Raw genomic sequence first — 16,983 nt, forward strand, 5'->3', positions numbered from 1 at the left:
TGGACGACATCTAGGGACTGCAACAATTGGCATTCGCCGTGTCACAGGGCTCGTTGGTCTAGGGGTATGATTCCTGCTTAGGGTGCAGGAGGTCCCGGGTTCAAATCCCGGACGAGCCCTAGCGTTTTGTGCAAACTGATCGCACGTCAGTGGCTGAGTCAGCGCAAAAAGCTCGCCGTCAATATCAAATGAATTTCTTATTCGATGTGAGCAATTGACACTCTGGTCCGACGCGTGAAGGCGATTACGAAGGTTTCGGGTACAGATGGTAGCAGATGCATGTTAGTAAGTCTTGCTTAAAGTGATGAAAAAGTGTTTCCGCCCGGGATCGAAGCGGGGACCTTCTGCGTGTTAGGCAGACGTGATAACCGCTACACCACGGAAACTGCTTGTGTGCACCTTACTTCACAGACAACTTGTACTGATGTTGCCATCGTAACTCAAAAATTCAATAAATGTGGTACTTGCAAAACGAAGGGACATGCAGCAGATCCACACACGACGTGGCTCATTGGAGGACAGTACGACATAGGCAAGAAAATACTGTTCCCGCCCGGGATCGAACCGGGGACCTTCTGCGTGTGAAGCAGACGTGATAACCGCTAAACTACGGAAACGACGGACCCGAGGAGTCCATCCTTGTTCACTCGAACTTGCCTCAGCCTTTCTCTAGTCCGCGAATGCACACACGACAGTTCTTTTGTCAGCCTGGAACCCATCACAGCCGAGGGCTCAAGAAGTCTTCGGGGTGCTCGAGAGGGTGTCTGCCGTAGCACCCCTAACGAGATAGCGGCGTTTCACGCAGTCGTTATTGCAAGTCATACCAGCAAAAGCAATCACTTTCTCAGCAGCAGGCAGTGCGAGCCCAGCGGCAGCTCTACATGAAGGTACCAATAGCCCAGGAAGGCCGCCGACTGCGGGAATTCGCGCCGCCCCCATCCCGCCAGCGTACACGAGACTTCCAGGGCACCCTGGACGACATCTAGGGACTGCAACAATTGGCATTCGCCGTGTCACAGGGCTCGTTGGTCTAGGGGTATGATTCCTGCTTAGGGTGCAGGAGGTCCCGGGTTCAAATCCCGGACGAGCCCTAGCGTTTTGTGCAAACTGATCGCACGTCAGTGGCTGAGTCAGCGCAAAAAGCTCGCCGTCAATATCAAATGAATTTCTTATTCGATGTGAGCAATTGACACTCTGGTCCGACGCGTGAAGGCGATTACGAAGGTTTCGGGTACAGATGGTAGCAGATGCATGTTAGTAAGTCTTGCTTAAAGTGATGAAAAAGTGTTTCCGCCCGGGATCGAACCGGGGACCTTCTGCGTGTTACGCAGACGTGATAACCGCTACACCACGGAAACTGCTTGTGTGCACCTTACTTCACAGACAACTTGTAGTGATGTTGCCATCGTAACTCAAAAATTCAATAAATGTGGTACTTGCAAAACGAAGGGACATGCAGCAGATCCACACACGACGTGGCTCATTGGAGGACAATACGACATAGGCAAGAAAATACTGTTTCCGCCCGGGATCGAACCGGGGACCTTCTGCGTGTGAAGCAGACGTGATAACCGCTACACTACGGAAACGACGGACCCGAGGAGTCCATCCTTGTTCACTCGAACTTGCCTCAGCCTTTCTCAAGTCCGCGAATGCACACACGACAGTTCTTTTGTCAGCCTGGAACCCATCACAGCCGAGGGCTCAAGAAGTCTTCGGGGTGCTCGAGAGGGTGTCTGCCGTAGCACCCCTAACGAGATAGCGGCGTTTCACGCAGTCGTTATTGCAAGTCATACCAGCAAAAGCAATCACTTTCTCAGCAGCAGGCAGTGCGAGCCCAGCGGCAGCTCTACATGAAGGTACCAATAGCCCAGGAAGGCCGCCGACTGCGGGAATTCGCGCCGCCCCCATCCCGCCAGCGTACACGAGACTTCCAGGGCACCCTGGACGACATCTAGGGACTGCAACAATTGGCATTCGCCGTGTCACAGGGCTCGTTGGTCTAGGGGTATGATTCCTGCTTAGGGTGCAGGAGGTCCCGGGTTCAAATCCCGGACGAGCCCTAGCGTTTTGTGCAAACTGATCGCACGTCAGTGGCTGAGTCAGCGCAAAAAGCTCGCCGTCAATATCAAATGAATTTCTTATTCGATGTGAGCAATTGACACTCTGGTCCGACGCGTGAAGGCGATTACGAAGGTTTCGGGTACAGATGGTAGCAGATGCATGTTAGTAAGTCTTGCTTAAAGTGATGAAAAAGTGTTTCCGCCCGGGATCGAAGCGGGGACCTTCTGCGTGTTAGGCAGACGTGATAACCGCTACACCACGGAAACTGCTTGTGTGCACCTTACTTCACAGACAACTTGTAGTGATGTTGCCATCGTAACTCAAAAATTCAATAAATGTGGTACTTGCAAAACGAAGGGACATGCAGCAGATCCACACACGACGTGGCTCATTGGAGGACAATACGACATAGGCAAGAAAATACTGTTTCCGCCCGGGATCGAACCGGGGACCTTCTGCGTGTGAAGCAGACGTGATAACCGCTACACTACGGAAACGGCGGACCCGAGGAGTCCATCCTTGTTCACTCGAACTTGCCTCAGCCTTTCTCAAGTCCGCGAATGCACACACGACAGTTCTTTTGTCAGCCTGGAACCCATCACAGCCGAGGGCTCAAGAAGTCTTCGGGGTGCTCGAGAGGGTGTCTGCCGTAGCACCCCTAACGAGATAGCGGCGTTTCACGCAGTCGTTATTGCAAGTCATACCAGCAAAAGCAATCACTTTCTCAGCAGCAGGCAGTGCGAGCCCAGCGGCAGCTCTACATGAAGGTACCAATAGCCCAGGAAGGCCGCCGACTGCGGGAATTCGCGCCGCCCCCATCCCGCCAGCGTACACGAGACTTCCAGGGCACCCTGGACGACATCTAGGGACTGCAACAATTGGCATTCGCCGTGTCACAGGGCTCGTTGGTCTAGGGGTATGATTCCTGCTTAGGGTGCAGGAGGTCCCGGGTTCAAATCCCGGACGAGCCCTAGCGTTTTGTGCAAACTGATCGCACGTCAGTGGCTGAGTCAGCGCAAAAAGCTCGCCGTCAATATCAAATGAATTTCTTATTCGATGTGAGCAATTGACACTCTGGTCCGACGCGTGAAGGCGATTACGAAGGTTTCGGGTACAGATGGTAGCAGATGCATGTTAGTAAGTCTTGCTTAAAGTGATGAAAAAGTGTTTCCGCCCGGGATCGAACCGGGGACCTTCTGCGTGTTACGCAGACGTGATAACCGCTACACCACGGAAACTGCTTGTGTGCACCCTACTTCACAGACAACTTGTAGTGATGTTGCCATCGTAACTCAAAAATTCAATAAATGTGGTACTTGCAAAACGAAGGGACATGCAGCAGATCCACACACGACGTGGCTCATTGGAGGACAATACGACATAGGCAAGAAAATACTGTTTCCGCCCGGGATCGAACCGGGGACCTTCTGCGTGTGAAGCAGACGTGATAACCGCTACACTACGGAAACGGCGGACCCGAGGAGTCCATCCTTGTTCACTCGAACTTGCCTCAGCCTTTCTCAAGTCCGCGAATGCACACACGACAGTTCTTTTGTCAGCCTGGAACCCATCACAGCCGAGGGCTCAAGAAGTCTTCGGGGTGCTCGAGAGGGTGTCTGCCGTAGCACCCCTAACGAGATAGCGGCGTTTCACGCAGTCGTTATTGCAAGTCATACCAGCAAAAGCAATCACTTTCTCAGCAGCAGGCAGTGCGAGCCCAGCGGCAGCTCTACATGAAGGTACCAATAGCCCAGGAAGGCCGCCGACTGCGGGAATTCGCGCCGCCCCCATCCCGCCAGCGTACACGAGACTTCCAGGGCACCCTGGACGACATCTAGGGACTGCAACAATTGGCATTCGCCGTGTCACAGGGCTCGTTGGTCTAGGGGTATGATTCCTGCTTAGGGTGCAGGAGGTCCCGGGTTCAAATCCCGGACGAGCCCTAGCGTTTTGTGCAAACTGATCGCACGTCAGTGGCTGAGTCAGCGCAAAAAGCTCGCCGTCAATATCAAATGAATTTCTTATTCGATGTGAGCAATTGACACTCTGGTCCGACGCGTGAAGGCGATTACGAAGGTTTCGGGTACAGATGGTAGCAGATGCATGTTAGTAAGTCTTGCTTAAAGTGATGAAAAAGTGTTTCCGCCCGGGATCGAACCGGGGACCTTCTGCGTGTTACGCAGACGTGATAACCGCTACACCACGGAAACTGCTTGTGTGCACCTTACTTCACAGACAACTTGTAGTGATGTTGCCATCGTAACTCAAAAATTCAATAAATGTGGTACTTGCAAAACGAAGGGACATGCAGCAGATCCACACACGACGTGGCTCATTGGAGGACAATACGACATAGGCAGGAAAATACTGTTCCCGCCCGGGATCGAACCTGGGACCTTCTGCGTGTGAAGCAGACGTGATAACCGCTACACTACGGAAACGGCGGACCCGAGGAGTCCATCCTTGTTCACTCGAACTTGCCTCAGCCTTTCTCAAGTCCGCGAATGCACACACGACAGTTCTTTTGTCAGCCTGGAACCCATCACAGCCGAGGGCTCAAGAAGTCTTCGGGGTGCTCGAGAGGGTGTCTGCCGTAGCACCCCTAACGAGATAGCGGCGTTTCACGCAGTCGTTATTGCAAGTCATACCAGCAAAAGCAATCACTTTCTCAGCAGCAGGCAGTGCGAGCCCAGCGGCAGCTCTACATGAAGGTACCAATAGCCCAGGAAGGCCGCCGACTGCGGGAATTCGCGCCGCCCCCATCCCGCCAGCGTACACGAGACTTCCAGGGCACCCTGGACGACATCTAGGGACTGCAACAATTGGCATTCGCCGTGTCACAGGGCTCGTTGGTCTAGGGGTATGATTCCTGCTTAGGGTGCAGGAGGTCCCGGGTTCAAATCCCGGACGAGCCCTAGCGTTTTGTGCAAACTGATCGCACGTCAGTGGCTGAGTCAGCGCAAAAAGCTCGCCGTCAATATCAAATGAATTTCTTATTCGATGTGAGCAATTGACACTCTGGTCCGACGCGTGAAGGCGATTACGAAGGTTTCGGGTACAGATGGTAGCAGATGCATGTTAGTAAGTCTTGCTTAAAGTGATGAAAAAGTGTTTCCGCCCGGGATCGAACCGGGGACCTTCTGCGTGTTACGCAGACGTGATAACCGCTACACCACGGAAACTGCTTGTGTGCACCTTACTTCACAGACAACTTGTAGTGATGTTGCCATCGTAACTCAAAAATTCAATAAATGTGGTACTTGCAAAACGAAGGGACATGCAGCAGATCCACACACGACGTGGCTCATTGGAGGACAATACGACATAGGCAGGAAAATACTGTTCCCGCCCGGGATCGAACCTGGGACCTTCTGCGTGTGAAGCAGACGTGATAACCGCTACACTACGGAAACGACGGACCCGAGGAGTCCATCCTTGTTCACTCGAACTTGCCTCAGCCTTTCTCAAGTCCGCGAATGCACACACGACAGTTCTTTTGTCAGCCTGGAACCCATCACAGGCAAGGGCTCAAGAAGTCTTCGGGGTGCTCGAGAGGGTGTCTGCCGTAGCACCCCTAACGAGATAGCGGCGTTTCGCGCAGTCGTTATTGCAAGTCATATCAGCAAAAGCAATCACTTTCTCAGCAGCAGGCAGTGCGAGCCCAGCGGCAGCTCTACATGAAGGTACCAATAGCCCAGGAAGGCCGCCGACTGCGGGAATTCGCGCCGCCCCCATCCCGCCAGCGTACACGAGACTTCCAGGGCACCCTGGACGACATCTAGGGACTGCAACAATTGGCATTCGCCGTGTCACAGGGCTCGTTGGTCTAGGGGTATGATTCCTGCTTAGGGTGCAGGAGGTCCCGGGTTCAAATCCCGGACGAGCCCTAGCGTTTTGTGCAAACTGATCGCACGTCAGTGGCTGAGTCAGCGCAAAAAGCTCGCCGTCAATATCAAATGAATTTCTTATTCGATGTGAGCAATTGACACTCTGGTCCGACGCGTGAAGGCGATTACGAAGGTTTCGGGTACAGATGGTAGCAGATGCATGTTAGTAAGTCTTGCTTAAAGTGATGAAAAAGTGTTTCCGCCCGGGATCGAAGCGGGGACCTTCTGCGTGTTAGGCAGACGTGATAACCGCTACACCACGGAAACTGCTTGTGTGCACCTTACTTCACAGACAACTTGTACTGATGTTGCCATCGTAACTCAAAAATTCAATAAATGTGGTACTTGCAAAACGAAGGGACATGCAGCAGATCCACACACGACGTGGCTCATTGGAGGACAGTACGACATAGGCAAGAAAATACTGTTCCCGCCCGGGATCGAACCGGGGACCTTCTGCGTGTGAAGCAGACGTGATAACCGCTAAACTACGGAAACGACGGACCCGAGGAGTCCATCCTTGTTCACTCGAACTTGCCTCAGCCTTTCTCTAGTCCGCGAATGCACACACGACAGTTCTTTTGTCAGCCTGGAACCCATCACAGCCGAGGGCTCAAGAAGTCTTCGGGGTGCTCGAGAGGGTGTCTGCCGTAGCACCCCTAACGAGATAGCGGCGTTTCACGCAGTCGTTATTGCAAGTCATACCAGCAAAAGCAATCACTTTCTCAGCAGCAGGCAGTGCGAGCCCAGCGGCAGCTCTACATGAAGGTACCAATAGCCCAGGAAGGCCGCCGACTGCGGGAATTCGCGCCGCCCCCATCCCGCCAGCGTACACGAGACTTCCAGGGCACCCTGGACGACATCTAGGGACTGCAACAATTGGCGTTCGCCGTGTCACAGGGCTCGTTGGTCTAGGGGTATGATTCCTGCTTAGGGTGCAGGAGGTCCCGGGTTCAAATCCCGGACGAGCCCTAGCGTTTTGTGCAAACTGATCGCACGTCAGTGGCTGAGTCAGCGCAAAAAGCTCGCCGTCAATATCAAATGAATTTCTTATTCGATGTGAGCAATTGACACTCTGGTCCGACGCGTGAAGGCGATTACGAAGGTTTCGGGTACAGATGGTAGCAGATGCATGTTAGTAAGTCTTGCTTAAAGTGATGAAAAAGTGTTTCCGCCCGGGATCGAACCGGGGACCTTCTGCGTGTTACGCAGACGTGATAACCGCTACACCACGGAAACTGCTTGTGTGCACCTTACTTCACAGACAACTTGTAGTGATGTTGCCATCGTAACTCAAAAATTCAATAAATGTGGTACTTGCAAAACGAAGGGACATGCAGCAGATCCACACACGACGTGGCTCATTGGAGGACAGTACGACATAGGCAAGAAAATACTGTTCCCGCCCGGGATCGAACCGGGGACCTTCTGCGTGTGAAGCAGACGTGATAACCGCTACACTACGGAAACGACGGACCCGAGGAGTCCATCCTTGTTCACTCGCACTTGCCTCAGCCTTTCTCTAGTCCGCGAATGCACACACGACAGTTCTTTTGTCAGCCTGGAACCCATCACAGCCGAGGGCTCAAGAAGTCTTCGGGGTGCTCGAGAGGGTGTCTGCCGTAGCACCCCTAACGAGATAGCGGCGTTTCACGCAGTCGTTATTGCAAGTCATACCAGCAAAAGCAATCACTTTCTCAGCAGCAGGCAGTGCGAGCCCAGCGGCAGCTCTACATGAAGGTACCAATAGCCCAGGAAGGCCGCCGACTGCGGGAATTCGCGCCGCCCCCATCCCGCCAGCGTACACGAGACTTCCAGGGCACCCTGGACGACATCTAGGGACTGCAACAATTGGCATTCGCCGTGTCACAGGGCTCGTTGGTCTAGGGGTATGATTCCTGCTTAGGGTGCAGGAGGTCCCGGGTTCAAATCCCGGACGAGCCCTAGCGTTTTGTGCAAACTGATCGCACGTCAGTGGCTGAGTCAGCGCAAAAAGCTCGCCGTCAATATCAAATGAATTTCTTATTCGATGTGAGCAATTGACACTCTGGTCCGACGCGTGAAGGCGATTACGAAGGTTTCGGGTACAGATGGTAGCAGATGCATGTTAGTAAGTCTTGCTTAAAGTGATGAAAAAGTGTTTCCGCCCGGGATCGAACCGGGGACCTTCTGCGTGTTAGGCAGACGTGATAACCGCTACACCACGGAAACTGCTTGTGTGCACCTTACTTCACAGACAACTTGTAGTGATGTTGCCATCGTAACTCAAAAATTCAATAAATGTGGTACTTGCAAAACGAAGGGACATGCAGCAGATCCACACACGACGTGGCTCATTGGAGGACAATACGACATAGGCAAGAAAATACTGTTTCCGCCCGGGATCGAACCGGGGACCTTCTGCGTGTGAAGCAGACGTGATAACCGCTACACTACGGAAACGACGGACCCGAGGAGTCCATCCTTGTTCACTCGAACTTGCCTCAGCCTTTCTCAAGTCCGCGAATGCACACACGACAGTTCTTTTGTCAGCCTGGAACCCATCACAGCCGAGGGCTCAAGAAGTCTTCGGGGTGCTCGAGAGGGTGTCTGCCGTAGCACCCCTAACGAGATAGCGGCGTTTCACGCAGTCGTTATTGCAAGTCATACCAGCAAAAGCAATCACTTTCTCAGCAGCAGGCAGTGCGAGCCCAGCGGCAGCTCTACATGAAGGTACCAATAGCCCAGGAAGGCCGCCGACTGCGGGAATTCGCGCCGCCCCCATCCCGCCAGCGTACACGAGACTTCCAGGGCACCCTGGACGACATCTAGGGACTGCAACAATTGGCATTCGCCGTGTCACAGGGCTCGTTGGTCTAGGGGTATGATTCCTGCTTAGGGTGCAGGAGGTCCCGGGTTCAAATCCCGGACGAGCCCTAGCGTTTTGTGCAAACTGATCGCACGTCAGTGGCTGAGTCAGCGCAAAAAGCTCGCCGTCAATATCAAATGAATTTCTTATTCGATGTGAGCAATTGACACTCTGGTCCGACGCGTGAAGGCGATTACGAAGGTTTCGGGTACAGATGGTAGCAGATGCATGTTAGTAAGTCTTGCTTAAAGTGATGAAAAAGTGTTTCCGCCCGGGATCGAAGCGGGGACCTTCTGCGTGTTAGGCAGACGTGATAACAGCTACACCACGGAAACTGCTTGTGTGCACCTTACTTCACAGACAACTTGTAGTGATGTTGCCATCGTAACTCAAAAATTCAATAAATGTGGTACTTGCAAAACGAAGGGACATGCAGCAGATCCACACACGACGTGGCTCATTGGAGGACAATACGACATAGGCAAGAAAATACTGTTTCCGCCCGGGATCGAACCGGGGACCTTCTGCGTGTGAAGCAGACGTGATAACCGCTACACTACGGAAACGGCGGACCCGAGGAGTCCATCCTTGTTCACTCGAACTTGCCTCAGCCTTTCTCAAGTCCGCGAATGCACACACGACAGTTCTTTTGTCAGCCTGGAACCCATCACAGCCGAGGGCTCAAGAAGTCTTCGGGGTGCTCGAGAGGGTGTCTGCCGTAGCACCCCTAACGAGATAGCGGCGTTTCACGCAGTCGTTATTGCAAGTCATACCAGCAAAAGCAATCACTTTCTCAGCAGCAGGCAGTGCGAGCCCAGCGGCAGCTCTACATGAAGGTACCAATAGCCCAGGAAGGCCGCCGACTGCGGGAATTCGCGCCGCCCCCATCCCGCCAGCGTACACGAGACTTCCAGGGCACCCTGGACGACATCTATTGACTGCAACAATTGGCATTCGCCGTGTCACAGGGCTCGTTGGTCTAGGGGTATGATTCCTGCTTAGGGTGCAGGAGGTCCCGGGTTCAAATCCCGGACGAGCCCTAGCGTTTTGTGCAAACTGATCGCACGTCAGTGGCTGAGTCAGCGCAAAAAGCTCGCCGTCAATATCAAATGAATTTCTTATTCGATGTGAGCAATTGACACTCTTGTCCGACGCGTGAAGGCGATTACGAAGGTTTCGGGTACAGATGGTAGCAGATGCATGTTAGTAAGTCTTGCTTAAAGTGATGAAAAAGTGTTTCCGCCCGGGATCGAACCGGGGACCTTCTGCGTGTTACGCAGACGTGATAACCGCTACACCACGGAAACTGCTTGTGTGCACCTTACTTCACAGACAACTTGTAGTGATGTTGCCATCGTAACTCAAAAATTCAATAAATGTGGTACTTGCAAAACGAAGGGACATGCAGCAGATCCACACACGACGTGGCTCATTGGAGGACAATACGACATAGGCAGGAAAATACTGTTCCCGCCCGGGATCGAACCTGGGACCTTCTGCGTGTGAAGCAGACGTGATAACCGCTACACTACGGAAACGACGGACCCGAGGAGTCCATCCTTGTTCACTCGAACTTGCCTCAGCCTTTCTCAAGTCCGCGAATGCACACACGACAGTTCTTTTGTCAGACTGGAACCCATCACAGGCAAGGGCTCAAGAAGTCTTCGGGGTGCTCGAGAGGGTGTCTGCCGTAGCACCCCTAACGAGATAGCGGCGTTTCGCGCAGTCGTTATTGCAAGTCATATCAGCAAAAGCAATCACTTTCTCAGCAGCAGGCAGTGCGAGCCCAGCGGCAGCTCTACATGAAGGTACCAATAGCCCAGGAAGGCCGCCGACTGCGGGAATTCGCGCCGCCCCCATCCCGCCAGCGTACACGAGACTTCCAGGGCACCCTGGACGACATCTAGGGACTGCAACAATTGGCATTCGCCGTGTCACAGGGCTCGTTGGTCTAGGGGTATGATTCCTGCTTAGGGTGCAGGAGGTCCCGGGTTCAAATCCCGGACGAGCCCTAGCGTTTTGTGCAAACTGATCGCACGTCAGTGGCTGAGTCAGCGCAAAAAGCTCGCCGTCAATATCAAATGAATTTCTTATTCGATGTGAGCAATTGACACTCTGGTCCGACGCGTGAAGGCGATTACGAAGGTTTCGGGTACAGATGGTAGCAGATGCATGTTAGTAAGTCTTGCTTAAAGTGATGAAAAAGTGTTTCCGCCCGGGATCGAACCGGGGACCTTCTGCGTGTTACGCAGACGTGATAACCGCTACACCACGGAAACTGCTTGTGTGCACCTTACTTCACAGACAACTTGTAGTGATGTTGCCATCGTAACTCAAAAATTCAATAAATGTGGTACTTGCAAAACGAAGGGACATGCAGCAGATCCACACACGACGTGGCTCATTGGAGGACAATACGACATAGGCAGGAAAATACTGTTCCCGCCCGGGATCGAACCTGGGACCTTCTGCGTGTGAAGCAGACGTGATAACCGCTACACTACGGAAACGACGGACCCGAGGAGTCCATCCTTGTTCACTCGAACTTGCCTCAGCCTTTCTCAAGTCCGCGAATGCACACACGACAGTTCTTTTGTCAGCCTGGAACCCATCACAGGCAAGGGCTCAAGAAGTCTTCGGGGTGCTCGAGAGGGTGTCTGCCGTAGCACCCCTAACGAGATAGCGGCGTTTCGCGCAGTCGTTATTGCAAGTCATATCAGCAAAAGCAATCACTTTCTCAGCAGCAGGCAGTGCGAGCCCAGCGGCAGCTCTACATGAAGGTACCAATAGCCCAGGAAGGCCGCCGACTGCGGGAATTCGCGCCGCCCCCATCCCGCCAGCGTACACGAGACTTCCAGGGCACCCTGGACGACATCGGGGGACTGGAATAATTGGCATTCGCCGTGTCACAGGGCTCGTTGGTCTAGGGGTATGATTCCTGCTTAGGGTGCAGGAGGTCCCGGGTTCAAATCCCGGACGAGCCCTAGCGTTTTGTGCAAACTGATCGCACGTCAGTGGCTGAGTCAGCGCAAAAAGCTCGCCGTCAATATCAAATGAATTTCTTATTCGATGTGAGCAATTGACACTCTGGTCCGACGCGTGAAGGCGATTACGAAGGTTTCGGGTACAGATGGTAGCAGATGCATGTTAGTAAGTCTTGCTTAAAGTGATGAAAAAGTGTTTCCGCCCGGGATCGAAGCGGGGACCTTCTGCGTGTTAGGCAGACGTGATAACCGCTACACCACGGAAACTGCTTGTGTGCACCTTACTTCACAGACAACTTGTAGTGATGTTGCCATCGTAACTCAAAAATTCAATAAATGTGGTACTTGCAAAACGAAGGGACATGCAGCAGATCCACACACGACGTGGCTCATTGGAGGACAATACGACATAGGCAGGAAAATACTGTTGCCGCCCGGGATCGAACCGGGGACCTTCTGCGTGTGAAGCAGACGTGATAACCGCTACACTACGGAAACGACGGACCCGAGGAGTCCATCCTTGTTCACTCGATCTTGCCTCAGCCTTTCTCAAGTCCGCGAATGCACACACGACAGTTCTTTTGTCAGCCTGGAACCCATCACAGCCGAGGGCTCAAGAAGTCTTCGGGGTGCTCGAGAGGGTGTCTGCCGTAGCACCCCTAACGAGATAGCGGCGTTTCACGCAGTCGTTATTGCAAGTCATACCAGCAAAAGCAATCACTTTCTCAGCAGCAGGCAGTGCGAGCCCAGCGGCAGCTCTACATGAAGGTACCAATAGCCCAGGAAGGCCGCCGACTGCGGGAATTCGCGCCGCCCCCATCCCGCCAGCGTACACGAGACTTCCAGGGCACCCTGGACGACATCTAGGGACTGCAACAATTGGCATTCGCCGTGTCACAGGGCTCGTTGGTCTAGGGGTATGATTCCTGCTTAGGGTGCAGGAGGTCCCGGGTTCAAATCCCGGACGAGCCCTAGCGTTTTGTGCAAACTGATCGCACGTCAGTGGCTGAGTCAGCGCAAAAAGCTCGCCGTCAATATCAAATGAATTTCTTATTCGATGTGAGCAATTGACACTCTGGTCCGACGCGTGAAGGCGATTACGAAGGTTTCGGGTACAGATGGTAGCAGATGCATGTTAGTAAGTCTTGCTTAAAGTGATGAAAAAGTGTTTCCGCCCGGGATCGAACCGGGGACCTTCTGCGTGTTAGGCAGACGTGATAACCGCTACACCACGGAAACTGCTTGTGTGCACCTTACTTCACAGACAACTTGTAGTGATGTTGCCATCGTAACTCAAAAATTCAATAAATGTGGTACTTGCAAAACGAAGGGACATGCAGCAGATCCACACACGACGTGGCTCATTGGAGGACAATACGACATAGGCAAGAAAATACTGTTTCCGCCCGGGATCGAACCGGGGACCTTCTGCGTGTGAAGCAGACGTGATAACCGCTACACTACGGAAACGACGGACCCGAGGAGTCCATCCTTGTTCACTCGAACTTGCCTCAGCCTTTCTCAAGTCCGCGAATGCACACACGACAGTTCTTTTGTCAGCCTGGAACCCATCACAGGCAAGGGCTCAAGAAGTCTTCGGGGTGCTCGAGAGGGTGTCTGCCGTAGCACCCCTAACGAGATAGCGGCGTTTCACGCAGTCGTTATTGCAAGTCATACCAGCAAAAGCAATCACTTTCTCAGCAGCAGGCAGTGCGAGCCCAGCGGCAGCTCTACATGAAGGTACCAATAGCCCAGGAAGGCCGCCGACTGCGGGAATTCGCGCCGCCCCCATCCCGCCAGCGTACACGAGACTTCCAGGGCACCCTGGACGACATCTAGGGACTGCAACAATTGGCATTCGCCGTGTCACAGGGCTCGTTGGTCTAGGGGTATGATTCCTGCTTAGGGTGCAGGAGGTCCCGGGTTCAAATCCCGGACGAGCCCTAGCGTTTTGTGCAAACTGATCTCACGTCAGTGGCTGAGTCAGCGCAAAAAGCTCGCCGTCAATATCAAATGAATTTCTTATTCGATGTGAGCAATTGACACTCTGGTCCGACGCGTGAAGGCGATTACGAAGGTTTCGGGTACAGATGGTAGCAGATGCATGTTAGTAAGTCTTGCTTAAAGTGATGAAAAAGTGTTTCCGCCCGGGATCGAACCGGGGACCTTCTGCGTGTTAGGCAGACGTGATAACCGCTACACCACGGAAACTGCTTGTGTGCACCTTACTTCACAGACAACTTGTAGTGATGTTGCCATCGTAACTCAAAAATTCAATAAATGTGGTACTTGCAAAACGAAGGGACATGCAGCAGATCCACACACGACGTGGCTCATTGGAGGACAATACGACATAGGCAAGAAAATACTGTTTCCGCCCGGGATCGAACCGGAGACCTTCTGCGTGTGAAGCAGACGTGATAACCGCTACACTACGGAAACGACGGACCCGAGGAGTCCATCCTTGTTCACTCGAACTTGCCTCAGCCTTTCTCAAGTCCGCGAATGCACACACGACAGTTCTTTTGTCAGCCTGGAACCCATCACAGCCGAGGGCTCAAGAAGTCTTCGGGGTGCTCGAGAGGGTGTCTGCCGTAGCACCCCTAACGAGATAGCGGCGTTTCACGCAGTCGTTATTGCAAGTCATACCAGCAAAAGCAATCACTTTCTCAGCAGCAGGCAGTGCGAGCCCAGCGGCAGCTCTACATGAAGGTACCAATAGCCCAGGAAGGCCGCCGACTGCGGGAATTCGCGCCGCCCCCATCCCGCCAGCGTACACGAGACTTCCAGGGCACCCTGGACGACATCTAGGGACTGCAACAATTGGCATTCGCCGTGTCACAGGGCTCGTTGGTCTAGGGGTATGATTCCTGCTTAGGGTGCAGGAGGTCCCGGGTTCAAATCCCGGACGAGCCCTAGCGTTTTGTGCAAACTGATCGCACGTCAGTGGCTGAGTCAGCGCAAAAAGCTCGCCGTCAATATCAAATGAATTTCTTATTCGATGTGAGCAATTGACACTCTGGTCCGACGCGTGAAGGCGATTACGAAGGTTTCGGGTACAGATGGTAGCAGATGCATGTTAGTAAGTCTTGCTTAAAGTGATGAAAAAGTGTTTCCGCCCGGGATCGAACCGGGGACCTTCTGCGTGTTAGGCAGACGTGATAACCGCTACACCACGGAAACTGCTTGTGTGCACCTTACTTCACAGACAACTTGTAGTGATGTTGCCATCGTAACTCAAAAATTCAATAAATGTGGTACTTGCAAAACGAAGGGACATGCAGCAGATCCACACACGACGTGGCTCATTGGAGGACAGTACGACATAGGCAAGAAAATACTGTTCCCGCCCGGGATCGAACCGGGGACCTTCTGCGTGTGAAGCAGACGTGATAACCGCTAAACTACGGAAACGACGGACCCGAGGAGTCCATCCTTGTTCACTCGCACTTGCCTCAGCCTTTCTCTAGTCCGCGAATGCACACACGACAGTTCTTTTGTCAGCCTGGAACCCATCACAGCCGAGGGCTCAAGAAGTCTTCGGGGTGCTCGAGAGGGTGTCTGCCGTAGCACCCCTAACGAGATAGCGGCGTTTCACGCAGTCGTTATTGCAAGTCATACCAGCAAAAGCAATCACTTTCTCAGCAGCAGGCAGTGCGAGCCCAGCGGCAGCTCTACATGAAGGTACCAATAGCCCAGGAAGGCCGCCGACTGCGGGAATTCGCGCCGCCCCCATCCCGCCAGCGTACACGAGACTTCCAGGGCACCCTGGACGACATCTAGGGACTGCAACAATTGGCATTCGCCGTGTCACAGGGCTCGTTGGTCTAGGGGTATGATTCCTGCTTAGGGTGCAGGAGGTCCCGGGTTCAAATCCCGGACGAGCCCTAGCGTTTTGTGCAAACTGATCGCACGTCAGTGGCTGAGTCAGCGCAAAAAGCTCGCCGTCAATATCAAATGAATTTCTTATTCGATGTGAGCAATTGACACTCTGGTCCGACGCGTGAAGGCGATTACGAAGGTTTCGGGTACAGATGGTAGCAGATGCATGTTAGTAAGTCTTGCTTAAAGTGATGAAAAAGTGTTTCCGCCCGGGATCGAACCGGGGACCTTCTGCGTGTTAGGCAGACGTGATAACCGCTACACCACGGAAACTGCTTGTGTGCACCTTACTTCACAGACAACTTGTAGTGATGTTGCCATCGTAACTCAAAAATTCAATAAATGTGGTACTTGCAAAACGAAGGGACATGCAGCAGATCCACACACGACGTGGCTCATTGGAGGACAATACGACATAGGCAAGAAAATACTGTTTCCGCCCGGGATCGAACCGGGGACCTTCTGCGTGTGAAGCAGACGTGATAACCGCTACACTACGGAAACGACGGACCCGAGGAGTCCATCCTTGTTCACTCGAACTTGCCTCAGCCTTTCTCAAGTCCGCGAATGCACACACGACAGTTCTTTTGTCAGCCTGGAACCCATCACAGCCGAGGGCTCAAGAAGTCTTCGGGGTGCTCGAGAGGGTGTCTGCCGTAGCACCCCTAACGAGATAGCGGCGTTTCACGCAGTCGTTATTGCAAGTCATACCAGCAAAAGCAATCACTTTCTCAGCAGCAGGCAGTGCGAGCCCAGCGGCAGCTCTACATGAAGGTACCAATAGCCCAGGAAGGCCGCCGACTGCGGGAATTCGCGCCGCCCCCATCCCGCCAGCGTACACGAGACTTCCAGGGCACCCTGGACGACATCTAGGGACTGCAACAATTGGCATTCGCCGTGTCACAGGGCTCGTTGGTCTAGGGGTATGATTCCTGCTTAGGGTGCAGGAGGTCCCGGGTTCAAATCCCGGACGAGCCCTAGCGTTTTGTGCAAACTGATCGCACGTCAGTGGCTGAGTCAGCGCAAAAAGCTCGCCGTCAATATCAAATGAATTTCTTATTCGATGTGAGCAATTGACACTCTGGTCCGACGCGTGAAGGCGATTACGAAGGTTTCGGGTACAGATGGTAGCAGATGCATGTTAGTAAGTCTTGCTTAAAGTGATGAAAAAGTGTTTCCGCCCGGGATCGAAGCGGGGACCTTCTGCGTGTTAGGCAGACGTGATAACCGCTACACCACGGAAACTGCTTGTGTGCACCTTACTTCACAGACAACTTGTAGTGATGTTGCCATCGTAACTCAAAAATTCAATAAATGT

The 16,983-nt window shown here is 53.1% G+C and overlaps 53 non-coding genes across 53 annotated transcripts; 18 read left to right on the plus strand and 35 right to left on the minus strand.

The window, feature by feature from the left end:
* The first annotated feature begins 47 nt into the window (after positions 1-47).
* Positions 48-119, plus strand: Trnap-agg. Its single transcript has one exon. It is a non-coding gene; the product is annotated as a tRNA-Pro (tRNA).
* A 194-nt stretch (positions 120-313) lies between these two features.
* Positions 314-386, minus strand: Trnav-aac. Its single transcript has one exon. It is a non-coding gene; the product is annotated as a tRNA-Val (tRNA).
* A 158-nt stretch (positions 387-544) lies between these two features.
* Positions 545-617, minus strand: Trnav-cac. Its single transcript has one exon. It is a non-coding gene; the product is annotated as a tRNA-Val (tRNA).
* Positions 618-1,019: 402 nt separating this feature from the next.
* Positions 1,020-1,091, plus strand: Trnap-agg. Its single transcript has one exon. It is a non-coding gene; the product is annotated as a tRNA-Pro (tRNA).
* A 194-nt stretch (positions 1,092-1,285) lies between these two features.
* On the minus strand, positions 1,286-1,358 carry Trnav-aac. Its single transcript has one exon. It is a non-coding gene; the product is annotated as a tRNA-Val (tRNA).
* A 158-nt stretch (positions 1,359-1,516) lies between these two features.
* On the minus strand, positions 1,517-1,589 carry Trnav-cac. The gene has a single exon. It is a non-coding gene; the product is annotated as a tRNA-Val (tRNA).
* Positions 1,590-1,991: 402 nt separating this feature from the next.
* Positions 1,992-2,063, plus strand: Trnap-agg. Its single transcript has one exon. It is a non-coding gene; the product is annotated as a tRNA-Pro (tRNA).
* A 194-nt stretch (positions 2,064-2,257) lies between these two features.
* Positions 2,258-2,330, minus strand: Trnav-aac. The gene has a single exon. It is a non-coding gene; the product is annotated as a tRNA-Val (tRNA).
* A 158-nt stretch (positions 2,331-2,488) lies between these two features.
* On the minus strand, positions 2,489-2,561 carry Trnav-cac. The gene has a single exon. It is a non-coding gene; the product is annotated as a tRNA-Val (tRNA).
* Positions 2,562-2,963: 402 nt separating this feature from the next.
* Positions 2,964-3,035, plus strand: Trnap-agg. The gene has a single exon. It is a non-coding gene; the product is annotated as a tRNA-Pro (tRNA).
* A 194-nt stretch (positions 3,036-3,229) lies between these two features.
* Positions 3,230-3,302, minus strand: Trnav-aac. Its single transcript has one exon. It is a non-coding gene; the product is annotated as a tRNA-Val (tRNA).
* A 158-nt stretch (positions 3,303-3,460) lies between these two features.
* Positions 3,461-3,533, minus strand: Trnav-cac. Its single transcript has one exon. It is a non-coding gene; the product is annotated as a tRNA-Val (tRNA).
* Positions 3,534-3,935: 402 nt separating this feature from the next.
* Trnap-agg lies at positions 3,936-4,007 on the plus strand. Its single transcript has one exon. It is a non-coding gene; the product is annotated as a tRNA-Pro (tRNA).
* A 194-nt stretch (positions 4,008-4,201) lies between these two features.
* On the minus strand, positions 4,202-4,274 carry Trnav-aac. Its single transcript has one exon. It is a non-coding gene; the product is annotated as a tRNA-Val (tRNA).
* A 158-nt stretch (positions 4,275-4,432) lies between these two features.
* Trnav-cac lies at positions 4,433-4,505 on the minus strand. Its single transcript has one exon. It is a non-coding gene; the product is annotated as a tRNA-Val (tRNA).
* A 402-nt stretch (positions 4,506-4,907) lies between these two features.
* Trnap-agg lies at positions 4,908-4,979 on the plus strand. The gene has a single exon. It is a non-coding gene; the product is annotated as a tRNA-Pro (tRNA).
* A 194-nt stretch (positions 4,980-5,173) lies between these two features.
* Trnav-aac lies at positions 5,174-5,246 on the minus strand. Its single transcript has one exon. It is a non-coding gene; the product is annotated as a tRNA-Val (tRNA).
* Positions 5,247-5,404: 158 nt separating this feature from the next.
* On the minus strand, positions 5,405-5,477 carry Trnav-cac. The gene has a single exon. It is a non-coding gene; the product is annotated as a tRNA-Val (tRNA).
* Positions 5,478-5,879: 402 nt separating this feature from the next.
* Trnap-agg lies at positions 5,880-5,951 on the plus strand. Its single transcript has one exon. It is a non-coding gene; the product is annotated as a tRNA-Pro (tRNA).
* Positions 5,952-6,145: 194 nt separating this feature from the next.
* On the minus strand, positions 6,146-6,218 carry Trnav-aac. The gene has a single exon. It is a non-coding gene; the product is annotated as a tRNA-Val (tRNA).
* A 158-nt stretch (positions 6,219-6,376) lies between these two features.
* Trnav-cac lies at positions 6,377-6,449 on the minus strand. The gene has a single exon. It is a non-coding gene; the product is annotated as a tRNA-Val (tRNA).
* Positions 6,450-6,851: 402 nt separating this feature from the next.
* Trnap-agg lies at positions 6,852-6,923 on the plus strand. The gene has a single exon. It is a non-coding gene; the product is annotated as a tRNA-Pro (tRNA).
* Positions 6,924-7,117: 194 nt separating this feature from the next.
* On the minus strand, positions 7,118-7,190 carry Trnav-aac. The gene has a single exon. It is a non-coding gene; the product is annotated as a tRNA-Val (tRNA).
* Positions 7,191-7,348: 158 nt separating this feature from the next.
* On the minus strand, positions 7,349-7,421 carry Trnav-cac. The gene has a single exon. It is a non-coding gene; the product is annotated as a tRNA-Val (tRNA).
* Positions 7,422-7,823: 402 nt separating this feature from the next.
* On the plus strand, positions 7,824-7,895 carry Trnap-agg. The gene has a single exon. It is a non-coding gene; the product is annotated as a tRNA-Pro (tRNA).
* Positions 7,896-8,089: 194 nt separating this feature from the next.
* On the minus strand, positions 8,090-8,162 carry Trnav-aac. The gene has a single exon. It is a non-coding gene; the product is annotated as a tRNA-Val (tRNA).
* Positions 8,163-8,320: 158 nt separating this feature from the next.
* Positions 8,321-8,393, minus strand: Trnav-cac. Its single transcript has one exon. It is a non-coding gene; the product is annotated as a tRNA-Val (tRNA).
* Positions 8,394-8,795: 402 nt separating this feature from the next.
* Trnap-agg lies at positions 8,796-8,867 on the plus strand. Its single transcript has one exon. It is a non-coding gene; the product is annotated as a tRNA-Pro (tRNA).
* Positions 8,868-9,061: 194 nt separating this feature from the next.
* Positions 9,062-9,134, minus strand: Trnav-aac. Its single transcript has one exon. It is a non-coding gene; the product is annotated as a tRNA-Val (tRNA).
* Positions 9,135-9,292: 158 nt separating this feature from the next.
* On the minus strand, positions 9,293-9,365 carry Trnav-cac. The gene has a single exon. It is a non-coding gene; the product is annotated as a tRNA-Val (tRNA).
* A 402-nt stretch (positions 9,366-9,767) lies between these two features.
* Positions 9,768-9,839, plus strand: Trnap-agg. Its single transcript has one exon. It is a non-coding gene; the product is annotated as a tRNA-Pro (tRNA).
* Positions 9,840-10,033: 194 nt separating this feature from the next.
* On the minus strand, positions 10,034-10,106 carry Trnav-aac. Its single transcript has one exon. It is a non-coding gene; the product is annotated as a tRNA-Val (tRNA).
* A 158-nt stretch (positions 10,107-10,264) lies between these two features.
* On the minus strand, positions 10,265-10,337 carry Trnav-cac. The gene has a single exon. It is a non-coding gene; the product is annotated as a tRNA-Val (tRNA).
* Positions 10,338-10,739: 402 nt separating this feature from the next.
* On the plus strand, positions 10,740-10,811 carry Trnap-agg. The gene has a single exon. It is a non-coding gene; the product is annotated as a tRNA-Pro (tRNA).
* A 194-nt stretch (positions 10,812-11,005) lies between these two features.
* Trnav-aac lies at positions 11,006-11,078 on the minus strand. Its single transcript has one exon. It is a non-coding gene; the product is annotated as a tRNA-Val (tRNA).
* A 158-nt stretch (positions 11,079-11,236) lies between these two features.
* Trnav-cac lies at positions 11,237-11,309 on the minus strand. The gene has a single exon. It is a non-coding gene; the product is annotated as a tRNA-Val (tRNA).
* A 402-nt stretch (positions 11,310-11,711) lies between these two features.
* Trnap-agg lies at positions 11,712-11,783 on the plus strand. Its single transcript has one exon. It is a non-coding gene; the product is annotated as a tRNA-Pro (tRNA).
* Positions 11,784-11,977: 194 nt separating this feature from the next.
* On the minus strand, positions 11,978-12,050 carry Trnav-aac. The gene has a single exon. It is a non-coding gene; the product is annotated as a tRNA-Val (tRNA).
* Positions 12,051-12,208: 158 nt separating this feature from the next.
* On the minus strand, positions 12,209-12,281 carry Trnav-cac. Its single transcript has one exon. It is a non-coding gene; the product is annotated as a tRNA-Val (tRNA).
* A 402-nt stretch (positions 12,282-12,683) lies between these two features.
* Trnap-agg lies at positions 12,684-12,755 on the plus strand. Its single transcript has one exon. It is a non-coding gene; the product is annotated as a tRNA-Pro (tRNA).
* A 194-nt stretch (positions 12,756-12,949) lies between these two features.
* Positions 12,950-13,022, minus strand: Trnav-aac. The gene has a single exon. It is a non-coding gene; the product is annotated as a tRNA-Val (tRNA).
* A 158-nt stretch (positions 13,023-13,180) lies between these two features.
* On the minus strand, positions 13,181-13,253 carry Trnav-cac. Its single transcript has one exon. It is a non-coding gene; the product is annotated as a tRNA-Val (tRNA).
* A 402-nt stretch (positions 13,254-13,655) lies between these two features.
* Positions 13,656-13,727, plus strand: Trnap-agg. Its single transcript has one exon. It is a non-coding gene; the product is annotated as a tRNA-Pro (tRNA).
* Positions 13,728-13,921: 194 nt separating this feature from the next.
* Trnav-aac lies at positions 13,922-13,994 on the minus strand. The gene has a single exon. It is a non-coding gene; the product is annotated as a tRNA-Val (tRNA).
* Positions 13,995-14,152: 158 nt separating this feature from the next.
* On the minus strand, positions 14,153-14,225 carry Trnav-cac. Its single transcript has one exon. It is a non-coding gene; the product is annotated as a tRNA-Val (tRNA).
* A 402-nt stretch (positions 14,226-14,627) lies between these two features.
* Trnap-agg lies at positions 14,628-14,699 on the plus strand. The gene has a single exon. It is a non-coding gene; the product is annotated as a tRNA-Pro (tRNA).
* A 194-nt stretch (positions 14,700-14,893) lies between these two features.
* On the minus strand, positions 14,894-14,966 carry Trnav-aac. The gene has a single exon. It is a non-coding gene; the product is annotated as a tRNA-Val (tRNA).
* A 158-nt stretch (positions 14,967-15,124) lies between these two features.
* On the minus strand, positions 15,125-15,197 carry Trnav-cac. The gene has a single exon. It is a non-coding gene; the product is annotated as a tRNA-Val (tRNA).
* Positions 15,198-15,599: 402 nt separating this feature from the next.
* On the plus strand, positions 15,600-15,671 carry Trnap-agg. The gene has a single exon. It is a non-coding gene; the product is annotated as a tRNA-Pro (tRNA).
* Positions 15,672-15,865: 194 nt separating this feature from the next.
* Trnav-aac lies at positions 15,866-15,938 on the minus strand. Its single transcript has one exon. It is a non-coding gene; the product is annotated as a tRNA-Val (tRNA).
* Positions 15,939-16,096: 158 nt separating this feature from the next.
* Positions 16,097-16,169, minus strand: Trnav-cac. The gene has a single exon. It is a non-coding gene; the product is annotated as a tRNA-Val (tRNA).
* Positions 16,170-16,571: 402 nt separating this feature from the next.
* Trnap-agg lies at positions 16,572-16,643 on the plus strand. The gene has a single exon. It is a non-coding gene; the product is annotated as a tRNA-Pro (tRNA).
* A 194-nt stretch (positions 16,644-16,837) lies between these two features.
* On the minus strand, positions 16,838-16,910 carry Trnav-aac. Its single transcript has one exon. It is a non-coding gene; the product is annotated as a tRNA-Val (tRNA).
* Between the last annotated feature and the right edge of the window lie 73 nt (positions 16,911-16,983).

This window comes from Schistocerca americana, unplaced genomic scaffold, assembly GCF_021461395.2.
Source record: "Schistocerca americana isolate TAMUIC-IGC-003095 unplaced genomic scaffold, iqSchAmer2.1 HiC_scaffold_139, whole genome shotgun sequence".
Classification (NCBI taxonomy): domain Eukaryota; kingdom Metazoa; phylum Arthropoda; class Insecta; order Orthoptera; family Acrididae; genus Schistocerca; species Schistocerca americana.